Source organism: Somniosus microcephalus, chromosome 2 (assembly GCF_052327205.1).
Source record: "Somniosus microcephalus isolate GS21.2 chromosome 2, FLI_Smic_1.0, whole genome shotgun sequence".
NCBI lineage: Eukaryota > Metazoa > Chordata > Chondrichthyes > Squaliformes > Somniosidae > Somniosus > Somniosus microcephalus.
In genome coordinates this window covers 373,865,497-373,879,819 of record NC_140988.1, presented here as the reverse complement: position 1 = coordinate 373,879,819, position 14,323 = coordinate 373,865,497, and positions in this window count along the sequence as shown.

The following is a 14,323-nucleotide window of genomic DNA, read 5'->3' as shown; positions in this document are numbered from 1 at the left end:
GCTCTTGTTGCATTGATATATTTTAAAACTGCTTCTTACAACGTCTGACGAAAGGTCATCGACCTGAAACGTTAACTCTGTTTCTCTCTCTCTCCACAGATGCTGCCTGACCTGCTGAGTGTTTTCAGCATTTTCTGTTTTTATTTCAACAGTACTTCATTGGCTGCAAAGCACTTTGGAGTGTCCCGAGGTTGTGAAAGGTGCTATATAAATGTAAGTCTTACTTTCTTTCTGAGCGCGTCTGAGTTTTTGTTATTTCCCAGAAGACCACGAGATGGCGCCAGTTTTCAGGGAATGAGATTCGCAGGCAGTGTATTGAAACATTGTGGCCTGGAAATTGCGGTCGGAGGCTTGCCGCCTGCGTATGCCTCTGAATGGCAGGAAAACCGCGTACTTACCTCGTGTCTCCGGAGCTTCGGACCCTTGCGGTCCTGGGCCTGCAGGCGTAGGCCTGCGTAAAGGCCCACGTATCCCGGGGGCGCAGGCGGTTCGCAAGGCCCGCACGTGGGCCAGGCTAACCAATGACCTATGATGCTTATGGGGATCCCATTTACGTATGGAATCCCCATCAGCATAATAGAAATCACCTAAAAAAATACAATTTCACAACACTGAAGTAAAAATAATCACAGGTTCAACATCAATTAAAATACCATTTAATTAAACATTTAAAATAAAAATTTACATTTTTTGAAAAATAATTTTAAACGGGCCTAAAATAACCTAAACTAATTTTAAATGCAAGTGAATGTAACATTTATTTTAACCTTTACGCTGGTAAAAGGCGGCCTTAGGCAAATAGCCCCAACCCTGAGCCAGCGGAAGTGAATTCACAGCGGATGGGCACGATCTGTCAAGGAGAAACTGGACAGATCTGCAAGTTCCGGGTTTTTGCACATTTGCACATGCGGGGCCTTTCACAGCACTTACGATGGCTTGTACGCTGTCATAGGCCCCGTAAATTCCGGGCCAGTAATTTCACTTCCTTTGTGCCGCTCACTCCTGACATGAAATGACAGTTCAGAATAAATAGCCTGACACATTGCCTTATTTCTTAGCACAGGTCGACTGCTCCTACAGGAGAGGGGAGCGATAAAGAGCCGGTCGTACCTGCTAGAATTAGGAAAAAAAGAGTTAAGACCAAATTCTATTGTGCATGTTTAGAGCACCATCCGGTGGGAGCATTCAGTAACTGTTCAATCCTGGCATTCCGAAGACAGAAGGTATATGAAAGAACGAAGGACTTGTATTTATACAGCGCCTTTCACAACCTCAGGATGTCACAAAGGGCTTTACAGCCAATGAAGTACTTTTGAAGTGTAGTCACTGTTGTAATGGAGGAAAAGCGGATGTACGAGAGCACGGGCCTTACACTAAACATCCGTAAGACAAAGGTCCTCTACTAACCTGCCCCCGCCACACAGTACTGCCCCCCGATTAGCAAAATCCACGACAAGGCCTTGGACAACGTGGACCACTTTCCATACCTCGGGAGCCTACTGTCAACAAGGGCAGACGTCGACGACGAAGTGTGCCAGTGCAGCCTTCGGTCGCCTGAGGAAGAGAGTGTTTGAAGACCAGGACCTCAAACCCGGCACTAAGCTCATGGTCTACAGGGCAGCAGTGATACCCGCCCTGCTGTATGCCTCAGACACATGGAGTATGTACAGCAGGCACCTCAAAGCACTGGCGAGGTACCACCAACGCTGCCTCCGCAAGATCCTGCAAATCCATTGGCAGGATAGGCGCACCAACGTCAGTGTTCTTGCTCAGGCCAACATCCCCAGCATCAAAGCTTTGACCACGCTCAATCAGCTCCGATGGACGGGTCACATTGTCCGCATGCCCGATACGAGACTCCCAAAACAAGCGCTCTACTCGGAGCTCCGGCACGACAAGAGAGCCCCAGGTGGGCAGAGGAAACGCTTCAAGGACACCCTCAAAGCCTCCTTGAAAAAGTGTAACATCCCCACCGACACCTGGGAATCCCTGGCCCAAGACCGCACAAAATGGAGGAGAAGCATCCGGAAAGGTGCCGAACACCTCGAGTCTCTTCGCCGGGAGCAAGCGGAAGCCAAGCGCAAGGAGCGCACGTCAACCCAAGCACCCCACCCACCCGCCCCTTCAACCACCGTCTGCCCCACCTGTGACAGAGACAGTAGGTCTCGCATTGGACTCATCAGTCACCTGCAAACTCATTTTTAATGTGGAAGCAAGTCATCCTCGGTTCCGAGGGACTGCCTAAGAAGAAGAAGTAGGAAATGCGGCAGATAAGTTGCGCACAGCAAGATCATGCCAACAGCAATGCGATAATGAGCAGGTAATCTGGTTTTGATGTCGATTGAGGGGTAAATATTGGCCAAGACACCGGGGAGAACTCCCCTGCCCTTCTTCGAAATAGTGCCACGGAGAACCTTAGCCGGGGTGAAACGAAGGGTCACTAGATTGATGTGGAGATGCCGGTGTTGGACTGGGCTGGACAAATGTAAGAAATCACACAACACCAGGTTATAGTCCAACAGCTTTATTTGAAATCACAAGCTTTCGGAGCACTGCTCCTTCGTCAGGTGAAGTGGAGAGATGCACTTATATAGTCAGAGAATCATGTCAGATGATTACAGGTAATCTTTCTAACTGCCATTTATCACACCTCGGCAGAGAGATAATCACAGCAATCAAAGGTGTAAATGGTGTCCAAACAGGTCAGTCAGGAATATATTACATCAAAGAACAATGAGGTGGGGTCACAAGGGGTCAAATGTTGCAGATGCTGGGGTCTGTATGAAAAACAAAAAAAGACAAAAAACATTTTTTTTTGTTGCTGGAAATCACAGCAGGTCTGGCCGCATCTGTGTGGAGAGAACAAGCCAACGACAACTCGAGTCTGGATGACCCTACGTTAGGTGGGGTTACATGTAGCGTGACGTGAACCCAAGATCTCGGTTGAGGCCGTCCTCATGGGTGCGGAACTTGGCTATCAGTTTCTGCTCGACGATTTTGCGTTGTCGTGTGCCTCGAAGGCCGCTTTGGAGAATGCTTACCCGAAGATCGGAGGCTGAATGTCCTTGACTGCTGAAGTGTTCCCCGACTGGGAGGGAACACTCCTGCCTGGCGATTGTTGTGCGGTGTCCGTTCATCCGTTGTCGCAGTGTCTGCATGGTCTCGCCGATGTACCATGCTCCGGGGCATCCTTTCCTGCAACGTATGAGGTAGACAACGTTGGCCGAGTCACATGAGTGATTGATTCCTGGGATGAGAGGGCTGTCCTATGAGGAGAGATTGAGTAGATTGGCCCTATACTCTCTGGAGTTTAGAAGAATGAGGTGCTCTCATTGAAACATATATGATTCTGAGGGGGATTGACAAGGTAGATGCCAAGAGGCTGGGGAGTCTTGAACTAGGGGGCATAGTCTCAGGATAAGGGATCTGCCATTTAGGACTGAGATGAGGAGGAATTTCTTCACTCAGACTGTTGTAAATCTTTGGGATTCTCTACCCCAGAGGGCTGTGGATGCTGAGTCTTTGAGTATATTCAAGGCTGAGATGGATAGATTTTTGGACTCTAGGGGAATCAAGGGATATGGAGATCAGACGGGAAAGTGGAGTTGAGATCGATGATCAGCCATGATCTAATTGAATGATGGAACAGGCTCGAGGGGCCGAATGGCCGACTCCTGCTCTTATGCTTCCAAACCAATGTGGTAAAGAATGCAAGTATTTTTGTACCTTATCGTTCCTGCGATCACGTTCAAAGGGATAGTCAGGCGTGACTGCACCCGCCAGCATTTGTTGGGTGGGGGTTGGGGGAATCCTGGAACAAACAGCGTCCTCGATGGCGAGCTGAAGACACGGACTGCTAAACCATTGTATCTGAACCACTTAGCGCTGACTCCAATCCTGTTAAGTACTGCCGGCAGATCAAAGCTGAAGTGATTAATAAGATGGCAGAAAAATATAAAAAGCAACTTGAACATTGAAATAAATTGTAACAAGGGGCGGCAGATAACAGCGCCTTTGAAGGTCTCCCGGGTTATTGCTGTCGAAAATTTTTCTTTCCCTCGCTTTGTGCACAGGACCCATCTCTGAGGACAGATTAAAGGAACCCATATCTTGTAGTCCATCAATAATGCATCTCGCTGTCGCTGAATTCACTTTTACATTCCTTTTCATCTTCTTGCAACATGCAGGCACACTTTAATCTTTCCTTACTCCAATTGTTCATCGTGTGTGTGGAGGCACAGGTACACACACACACACACACACACACACACACACAAAATCTCCCCACCTGTAACACACTCACTCACTTTCCCTTGTACTCTCAATCATGAGAAAATTATTAGATAATCTGTTTTAGTGATGTTGGTTGAGGGATAAATATTGGCCCAGGACACCGGGGAGAACTCCACTGCTCTTCTTCCAAATAGTGGCCGCGGGATCTTTTACATCCACCTGAGGCGGGGGAGTTGGGGGGAAGACAGGGCCTCGGTTTAACGTCTCATCCAAAAGACATCACCTCCGACACTGCAGCGCTCTCTCAGTTCTGCACTGGCGTGTCAGCCTGGATTATGTGCTCAAGTCTCTGGACTGGGACTCGAACCCACAACCGTTCTGCCTCAGAGACGAGCATGCTACCCGCTGAGCCACGGCTGGCCTAGAAGCCAAACCTTAGGGTTCACCAAGTGTGGTTAGGGATACTGCTACAATTTAACCAGCAAAAACCATGCTGTTTGCCAGTATGAAGCTTTCCAATCGCTGATTCAGCCTCCCCATTATCTAGAATAAAAACAGAAAATGCTGGTAATACTCAGCAGGTCAGGCAGCATCTGTGGAGAGAGAAAGAAGAGTTAACGTTTCAGGTCAATGACCTTTCGTCAGAACCCCATTATCTAGAGTTGAGTGGGTCACAAGATAGATAGAGATGAGGAAGCCCATTTGACCGATGTTGGCTCACCCCTCCAAAAACACTCTACAGTCCCAACATCCAACAGTTTCGTAAATGATCCCAGGGATTTCACTCCCACTACCTTACCTTGAGTTCACTCCAACTGTTGATCACTCTCTATGTGAAGAAGAATTCATAGAAATTTATGGCACAGAAGGAGGCCATTCGGCCCATCGTGTCTGTGCTGGCTGAAAAAGAGCTCTCCACCCTAATCCCACTGTCCAGCTCTTGGTCCATAGCCCTGTGGGTTACGGCACTTCAAGTGCACATCCAAGTACTTTTTAAATGTGATGAGGGTTTCTGCCTCGACCACCCTTTCAGGCAGTGAGTTCCAGACCCCCACCACCCTCTGGGTGACAAAAGTTCTTCTCAATTCCCCTCTAATCCTTCTACCAATTACTTTAAATCTATGCCCCCTGGTTATTTACCACTCTGCTAAGGGAAAATAGGTCCTTCCTATCCACTCTATCTAGGCCCCTCATGATTTTATATTAAATCTCCCCTCAGCTTCCTCTGTTCTAAAGAAAACAAACCCAGCCTATTCAATCTTTCCTCATCGCATGGCAATCTATTTGTTTCCCTAGATCTATTAAAATTTCATCTTCAACTATTTCAATATCATTCATGGAAGATTTAATTTATAGTCATCCTTTTACCTGCCCCATCCTAAGCTTCCCTTATGCAGACGTATCTTATTCTGTTTCGCACCTGTCCTGTCTGGCCCCGATCCTGTACCTAGCTATCCTCTATTCTGCCCTGCACCTATCCTGCCCTACCCCCTATTGTCCATCTTACATCCTGCCCTGTTCTATCTTGTCCTGACCCTATTCTGTCCCACTCCTATCTTGCCCCATCCCAATCCTGCCTCCATCTTGCCACTATCCTTCCCTCATCTGCCCTCTCAAATGGACGTAAAAGATCCCGTCGCACTATTTGAAGAAGAGCAGGGGAGTTCTCCCCAGTGTCCTGCCCCATATTTATCCCTCAAATCACCACCACTAAAAGCAGATTATCTGGTCATTATCACATTGCTGTTTGTGGGAGCTTGCTGTGCGGAATTGGCTGCCGCATTTCCTACATTACAACAGTGACTACACATCAAATGGGGTGGCGATCGCCTTTACAGAAGGTAAGTACTGTAGAAAATATAGGGACAGAGTGATCTCCTGGAAGAATTTCGATCGCCTAGATGGGTCGGAGAGGAATTTCCCAGATTTTTTTCTCCCAAATTGGCCATTGGGTCTTTATCTGGTTTTTCGCCTCTCCCGGGAGATCACATGGGTTCGGGTGGATGCACAGTGATAGAAGATTTGAGGTTAGGATCAGATCAGCCATGATCTTATTGAATGGTGGAGCAGGCTCGAGGGGCCGATTGGCCTACTCCTGCTCCTATTTCTTATGTTCTTAAAAAGTACTTCATTGGCTGTAAAGCACTTTGGGATGTTGTGAAAGGCGCTATGGAAATGCAAGTCTTTCTTTTTTTAACTCCGATTCTGCTCCATCCCATTTTGCATTGGCCAACGTTTGCAAGTCTAAACTCGACATCCTAAATCCATTGATCAAAAAAGTGAAAATGTTTACACAAAGATCAGTACAGATTAGGGAGGCCATTCGGACCATCGAGCTCACCTGCACCCACCCCCATCACAGAACAATGACATTGGGCATTTTTATAACCCTACCCTACCCGGAGACCATTGCAGCGATTGGTTACTCTCCCTGTGAAGAAACACTCCCCAATTACCAGCCCCGAACTTGTCTTTCACCAGTCTGTACCTACACCCACTTGTCTTGCAGACATGGCCTGATTTGTAAAGTGCTGGGGATGAACTCACCTTATTGCATTCAGTTGAAAGTTTAAAAAAATATATTATTCAAACACCTGGGAAAGAATAGGAAGGTTAAAGTACTCTGAACATCAAACAGAATTCCTTCTTAATCCTTTTATTTTAATCTTGCGGCTTTTTTTTTTGTAACCCGACATTCCGATACAACCGACGGAGGGCCAGCACCACTCCCGAAAGGAACAGGCAACACATTCCACAGATAGGTTTACTTAGCTGGCCAGCTTTAGTGGCCGCTGGTTCGGATGTTGTGTTCCGCTGTTTGTTTTTCACATGCTTAGGCACACACTTGAGAGTTTGACCCGTGCGCTTTCGAAGATCTTGTCACAACAACAAAAAAACCAGGGCCAAGTTAATGGGCCCGGATAAAGGAACGTTAACGTTAGCATCAGTGAACGCCTTGAATAAATTCAGCTGTGAAAGCAATCAGCAGTTTCCTATTGGACGCAAACGGATCGGAATTGACAGAGATGTGGTCGCCAAGATATTTTTGAGATTTTTGTTTGGGGTTGAGATTTTTTTTTTGTAATTTCGTTTTGTTTGTGCTTATCAAGTCTTTCAGGCAACACCGTGTCAGCATCGTGCACTCCCAGGCCGGGTACAACACGGGTTAGATACAGAGTAAAGCTCCTTCTACACTGTCCCATCAAACACTCCCAGGGCAGGTACAGCACGGGTTAGATACAGAGTAAATCTCCCTCTACACTGTCCCATCAAACACTCCCAGGGCAGGTACAGCACGGGTTAGATACAGAGTAAAGCTCCTTCTACACTGTCCCATCAAACACTCCCAAGGCAGGTACAGCACGGGTTAGATACAGAGTAAAGCACCCTCTACACTGTCCCATCTGTAGTGTATGTACCTTTAAGGGGAGAACTACTTTTTACAGCTCCTGTATACTGTAGTACCGGCAGTGACCACACCTGTATATAAACCCTGAGTAGGGATCTGTACTTTAGTTTTAGAGTAACCTGCATCCAGTAAACACCTGTTGATTGTTCCTCTGCAGTCTCTGTCGATTTATTGAAGGACACCATACATCAACATTCACGTATTTAACAGTGGCGACGAGTCGATTCGAACCTACCTGCAACTCTGTAGAAGAAGGCCGATTCCACCAGTGCGGGCGTGGACCATCCGGAGAGGACTTGAACATCGCAGTGGAGGCTGTGGAGAGCTGGGCTTGGTTCCCCAGTCGAGACGATCCAGCACAGCGGGCTGGCAGCAGGTATGGCACAGACCCTTCCCGGAGGGCGGTGGCTGGAGCCGACCGATGGCACAGAAAAAGGCCGAGCAGCGTCGACGGGGTAAGAGAGAGGGTAAAGCGCACAGGGCGCAGCCGGGGTTGAAGACCGAGCGGCATCAACGAGAGAAGGGAAAACACGCAGAGCGCGGCCGGGGTTTCAAGGGCTGAGCAGCGTCCGTGGGGGAAGAAAGAAGCGCGGGAGACGCCATTTTGAGCCAGCGGAGAAGAAGGGAGAGCGCGGGAGATGCCATTTTTAGCCAGTCTAACCACACCCAGGGATGCAGAAGAGTGGCAGTGTCACAGCATTCGACAATGAAGTCGAAGATTGGGCAACATATATAGAACATGTAGAAGTGTACTGCAAGGCGAATGAAGTGCCAGATACCAGGAAAGCACTGGTATTGTTGAATTCCATGGGTGCAGAAATGTACGGCTTACTGCGAAACCTAATAACCCCAGAGAAGCCAGTGGAAAAGGATTTTGAAAGCATAGTGGCAATCCTACAGGACCACTTAAACCCCACACCGCTGCTGATAGCAGAAAGATTTAAGTTTCACAAAAGGAACCAGCATAAAGACGAAAGTAATGCTGAGTATTTAACGGAACTGCGCAAACTATCGAAACACTGCCAGTTTGGAACGGGACTAGCAGATACTTTAAGGGACAAGTTTGTGTGTGGGCTTCAAAGTGAAGGAACCCAGAAACGGCTTCTATAAGAAAAGGATCTTACGCTGGACAAGGCTTTCAGCATGGCAGTATCACACAAAGCAGCCGCACGGGGCGCTGCAGAGATACAACGGAGATCGCAAGAATATGGAACAAATGAAATGTCATATGGAGCAGTGAAGTGTTATTGCTGCGGCAGAACAACACATGACCATAAGGATTGTTGGTTCAAGGACCAAGTGTGCAGACAGTGTGGAAAAGTAGGACACATAGCAAGTGTCTGCAGGTCGAGAAAGAAAACCAGCAGCAAGAAATCTCCACAGGAGAAGTACAAAAAGGTACATAAGGTGACGGAGAGTAGTTCAGACGAACAGAAAAGTGATACAGACTCCGGAAGCAAGGAGCTGGGTTGTCTGAAACTACATCATGTAATCAAAATGGAGGATCACCAAACTATCTGGGTCACGCTCAAGATAGACGGAGTCCAAGTGAAAATGGAATTGGACACAGGATCAGCCCTAACAGTCATAAACCGAAGGGATTACAAGCGGCTATTCTCACATATACCCTTGAGAGATACAAAGATTGTCTTGAAGACGTACACGGGGCAAAAAGTCTACCCCAAAGGAAAAATAAGGGTGAACGTGATATACAACGGCAAGGAAACACCAAAAATGGACATATATGTATTGCCAGATGGAGGACCACCACTACTAGGGCGTGAATGGATCCGGAAGATACAGCTAGATTGGCATTCCATACAAGCACTGACTGTAGATGCCAAAAAGGATGACGACGTCACACCGGGACGACTGTCAAAAATGCTAACTGACTCACAAGAAGTGTTCCAGGAGGGACTCGGAACACTAAAAGGCATAACAGCAATGATCAAAATAGAGGAAAATGCAAGCCCAAAGTTTTTTAAGGCCAGACCGGTACCTTATGCGATCCGCCCAGCCGTCGAAGCAGAGCTGGAAGGTTTGGAACGTTCAGGAGTACTATCCAAAGTGGACTGGAGCGAGTGGGCTACACCCATCGTTCCTGTAATGAAGAGGTCGTTGAGTAATACGCCTGGGGAACCAAAGAAGGTTCGCATCTGTGGGGACTTTAAGGTGACAGTGAACCCAGTCCTTCACACTGTACAATATCCGCTTCCGCGGATTGAAGATATTTTCGCCTCGCTATCTGGAGGGAAACGCTTCACTAAGATTGATCTGGCCCAGGCGTACCTGCAAATGGAGGTAGAAGAAGCCTCGAAACAGTACTTCACGATCAACACTCATAAAGGTCTCTACCAATACAACCGGCTGGTGTTCGGGGTAGCATCAGCTCCGGCTATTTGGCAAAGGGCAATGGATCAAGTCCTGCAAGGGATTCCAGGGACCCAGTGTTATTTGGACGACATCCTGGTCACGGGCGAAAATGACAGTGATCACCTCGCCAACCTGGAGCAGGTGCTCACTAGATTGAAGGATTATGGGCTCTGAGCTAATCGCCACAAATGCGAGTTTTTCCAGAAGCAGATCTCGTATTGTGGCCACATTATTGATGAAGAGGGGTTACATAAGTCCCCTGAAAAGATTGAGGCAGTAGTCAAGGCTCCAGCACCGGAAAATGTGTCACAACTGAGGTCGTTCCTCGGGTTGGTGAACTACTACCATAAGTTCTTGCCGAATTTGTCTACAGTACTACACCCACTGAACACCCTACTGCAAACGGGGGTACCATGGAAGTGGAATGACGAATGTAAACGAGCTTTCCAGAAGAGCAAAGAATTGATCACATCAAAAGAGGTGTTGGCTCATTTCAACCCAGCACTACCAATTCGGCTGGCGTGTGATGCATCACCCTATGGCATTGGAGCGGTGCTGTCGCACAAATTCCCGGACGGCTCGGAGAGGCCAGTAGCCTTTGCGTCTCGGTCACTAACCTCAGCCGAGCGTAACTACGCCCAGATTGACAGGGAGGCCCTCAGCCTAGTGTGGGGAGTGAAAAAGTTCAACCACTGTCTGCACGGGCAGAAGTTCACCTTGCTGACTGACCACCAACCACTTGTCTCCATCTTTAACCCAAAGAAGGGCGTTCCGGTGATGACTGCGCAACAGCTACAAAGATGGTCCCTTTTTCTAGGGGCGCACCAATATGATATCGAGTATAAGGGCACGAAACAGCATGGAAACGCTGATGGGCTATCACGCCTGCCACTGCCTGCTGCGGAGGAAGCACCAGCAGTGGATCCTGTCGAAATATTTCATTCGACTATAATTGCACGCTTGCCAGTAACTAACGCTGGTATAGAGAAGGAGACCCGAAATGACCCGACGCTGTCTCGGGTATATGATTTGACGGTGAAGGGATGGCCAGCACATGGCAACTCACTGTTGCCAGCATTCTCATCCAGAAGAGAACAGCTGTCAGTATGCCAGGAGACCTTGATGTGTGGATCCCGAGTGGTAATTCCACCCAAGTTAAGGGAGAGAGTGCTCAATGAGCTTCACGAAGGCCATCTGGGAGGGGTGAAAATGAAAAGCCTTGCTAGGGCTTATGTGTGGTGGCCGGGGATCGATCAGCAAATCGAGGACCTGACAAAGAGTGGCGCTCATCTCCATGGCAACGGGTGCATATTGATTTTGCTGGTCCATTCATGGACTCAATGTTTTTAATAGCTGTGGATGCGCACTCGAAATGGCCTGAGGTGATCAAAATGTCCTCCACCACCACGGAGAAAACTATTGCAGTCCTATGGACCATCTTTGCCAGGAACGGCTTGCCAGAGCAGATTTGCTCTGATAACGGACCACAGTTTGTGTCCGAAGAGTTTCGAAGATTTATGAAAAGGAATGGGGTAAGGCATTACACTTCCGCCCCGTATCATCCAGCCACCAATGGATTGGCTGAGAGGTTCATATAAACCTTTAAAAAAGCAGTAAGGGCCATGTGCAATGACGACATTCCACTGCAGCATAAGGTGGACAATTTCCTGTTAGCCTACAGAAATGCGACACATGCAGTCACCAGCCAGACCCCGGCCATGATGTTCTTTAACCGAAGGTTGAGATCTCGTCTGGATTTGCTCAGACCAAATGTACGAAGAGGTGTTGAGTGATGCACTATCAACAACACCAAAGACTACGAGTTGAACTTATACGAAGTAGGCTTTTATTGACTAAGAACTGGAGCATGCCTCTGCTAGTGGATCCATCCTAAGAGCTCCCGGGGGAAGGGTGGTGAGTCACCTTTATACCCGGGCTTAGGGGTGGAGCCAGGGGCGGAGACATGCCCGGACCTGTACAGAGTTAACAGTGGTTTACCACACAGACATGTACAGAGTTAGCAGTGGTTTACCACATTCACCCTCGTTTAAAAAAGAGTCCGGCGGGGTGAAGTGTTTCAAAAGTTCGTATACGAAAGTCTCTCCGGGGGTCTTGTCTGCCGTAATGATCTTCGTGGTGCCGGTTGCGGCGGTTCTTTGCCCGCGGCCGCTTCTCGCGTGGGACGGAGCACTGGCGTGTCATCCTCTCGGGGTAGGGATGGCACCGGCATGTCGTCAGTTCGTGGTAGACACCCCGGTGGTGCGTCGTGGGTAGTGGTGGTGGGTGGAGGTAGTGGATGGTGATCGATGGTGTTTCGGGCGGTACCTGAGGGTGCGAGGTCTCGAATTGAGACTGTGTCCTCCCGCCCATCAGGATACGCCACGTAGGCGTACTGTGGGTTGGCGTGGAGGAGGTGAACCTTTTCAATCAGGGGGTCCGTCTTATGGCTCCTCACGTGTTTCCTGAGCAGGACGGGTCCCGGAGACGTCAGCCATGGCGGTAGTGATGGCCCCGAGGTGGATTTCCTGGGGAAGACGAACATCTTCTCGTGAGGGGTGGCGTTTGTGGCAGTACAGAGCAGTGATCGTATGGAGTGGAGCGCATCGGGGAGGACATCTTGCCAGCGGGAGATTGGGAGGCCCTTGGATTTTAGGGCGAGCATGGCGGTCTTCCACACCGTTGCGTTCTCCCTCTCTACCTGTCCGTTACCCCGGGGGTTGTAGCCGGTAGTCCTGCTCGTGGCTATGCCCTTCTCGAGCAGGTACTGGCGCAGCTCGTCGCTCATGAACGACGAGCCCCTGTCGCTGTGGATGTAATTGGGGAAGCCAAATATGGCGAACAGGTCGTTGAGGCACCTGATGACTGTGGCGCTGGTCATGTCCGGGCAGGGGATGGCGAAGGGGAAACGGGAGTACTCGTCAATAATATTGAGGAAGTACGTGTTGCAGTCAGAGGAGGGAAGGGGCCCCTTGAAATCGATGCTGAGACGTTCGAAGGGGCGGGTGGCTTTAATCAGGTGTGCCCTGTCTGGCCTATAAAAATGCGGTTTGCATTCGGCACAGACCTGGCAGTTCCTGGTCATGGTCCTGACCTCCTCGATGGAGTAAGGCAGGTTGCGAGCTTTAATAAAATGGAAGAACCTGGTGACCCCCGGGTGGCAGAGATCATTGTGGAGGGTCCGTAGCCTATCGACTTGTGCGTTGGCACATGTCCCACGGGATAGGGCGTCTGGCGGCTCATTAAGTTTCCCGGGCCGGTATAAGATATCGTAGTTGTAGGTGGATAACTCGATCCTCCACCGCAATATCTTATCATTTTTGATTTTCCCCCTTTGTTAAACATAAATGCTACTGACCGTTGGTCAGTGAGCAGGGTGAAACGTTTACCGGCCAGGTAATGCCTCCAGTGCTGTACAGCCTCCACTATCGCTGGGCCTCCTTCTCGACTGAGGAGTGTCTAATTTCGGGGCCCTGGAGGGTCCGTGAAAAGAAGGCCACGGGTCTCCCCGCCTGGTTAAGGGTTGCGGCTAGGGCGAAGTCGGATGCATCGCTCTCCACTTGGAAAGGGATGGACTCATCCACTGCGTCCATTGTGGCCTTCGCAATGTCCTCTTTTATGAGGGTGAAGGCCGCATGGGCCTCTGCCGTCAGGGGGAAGGAGGTTGACTTGATGAGGGGCCGGGCTTTGTCCGCATAGTTGGGCACCCACTGGGCGTAGTAAGAGAAGAACCCTAGGCATCTCTTCAGGGCTTTTAGGCAGTGGGGGAGGGGTAGTTCCAGAAGGGGGCGCATTCGGTCGGGGTCGGGGCCGATGACTCCGTTTTCCACCACGCAGCCAAGAATAGCGAGGCGCGTGGTGCGGAACATACACTTTTCTCTGTTGTATGTCAGATTCAGCCGTTGGGCCGTACGGAGGAATTTTTCTAGGTTGGCGTCGTGGTCATGCCGGTCATGGCCGCAGATGGTGATGTTGTCTAGATAGAGGAAGGTGGCCTGCAGCGCGTTCTGGTCAACCATCCGGTCCATCTCCCTTTGGAAGACCGAGACCCCGTTGGTGACGCTGAAGGGGACTCGGAGGAAGTGGTAGAGGCGGCCGTCAGCCTCGAAGGCCGTGTACTGGCGGTCCTCAGGCCTGATGGGGAGCTGGTGGTATGCTGACTTCAGATCAATCGTCGAGAATACCCGGTATTGTGCTATCTGGTTGACCATGTCAGATATGCGGGGAAGTGGGTATGCGTCTAATTGCGTGTATCGATTGATTGTCTGGCTGTAATCAATAACCAGGCGCTGTTTTTCGCCGGTCTTCACT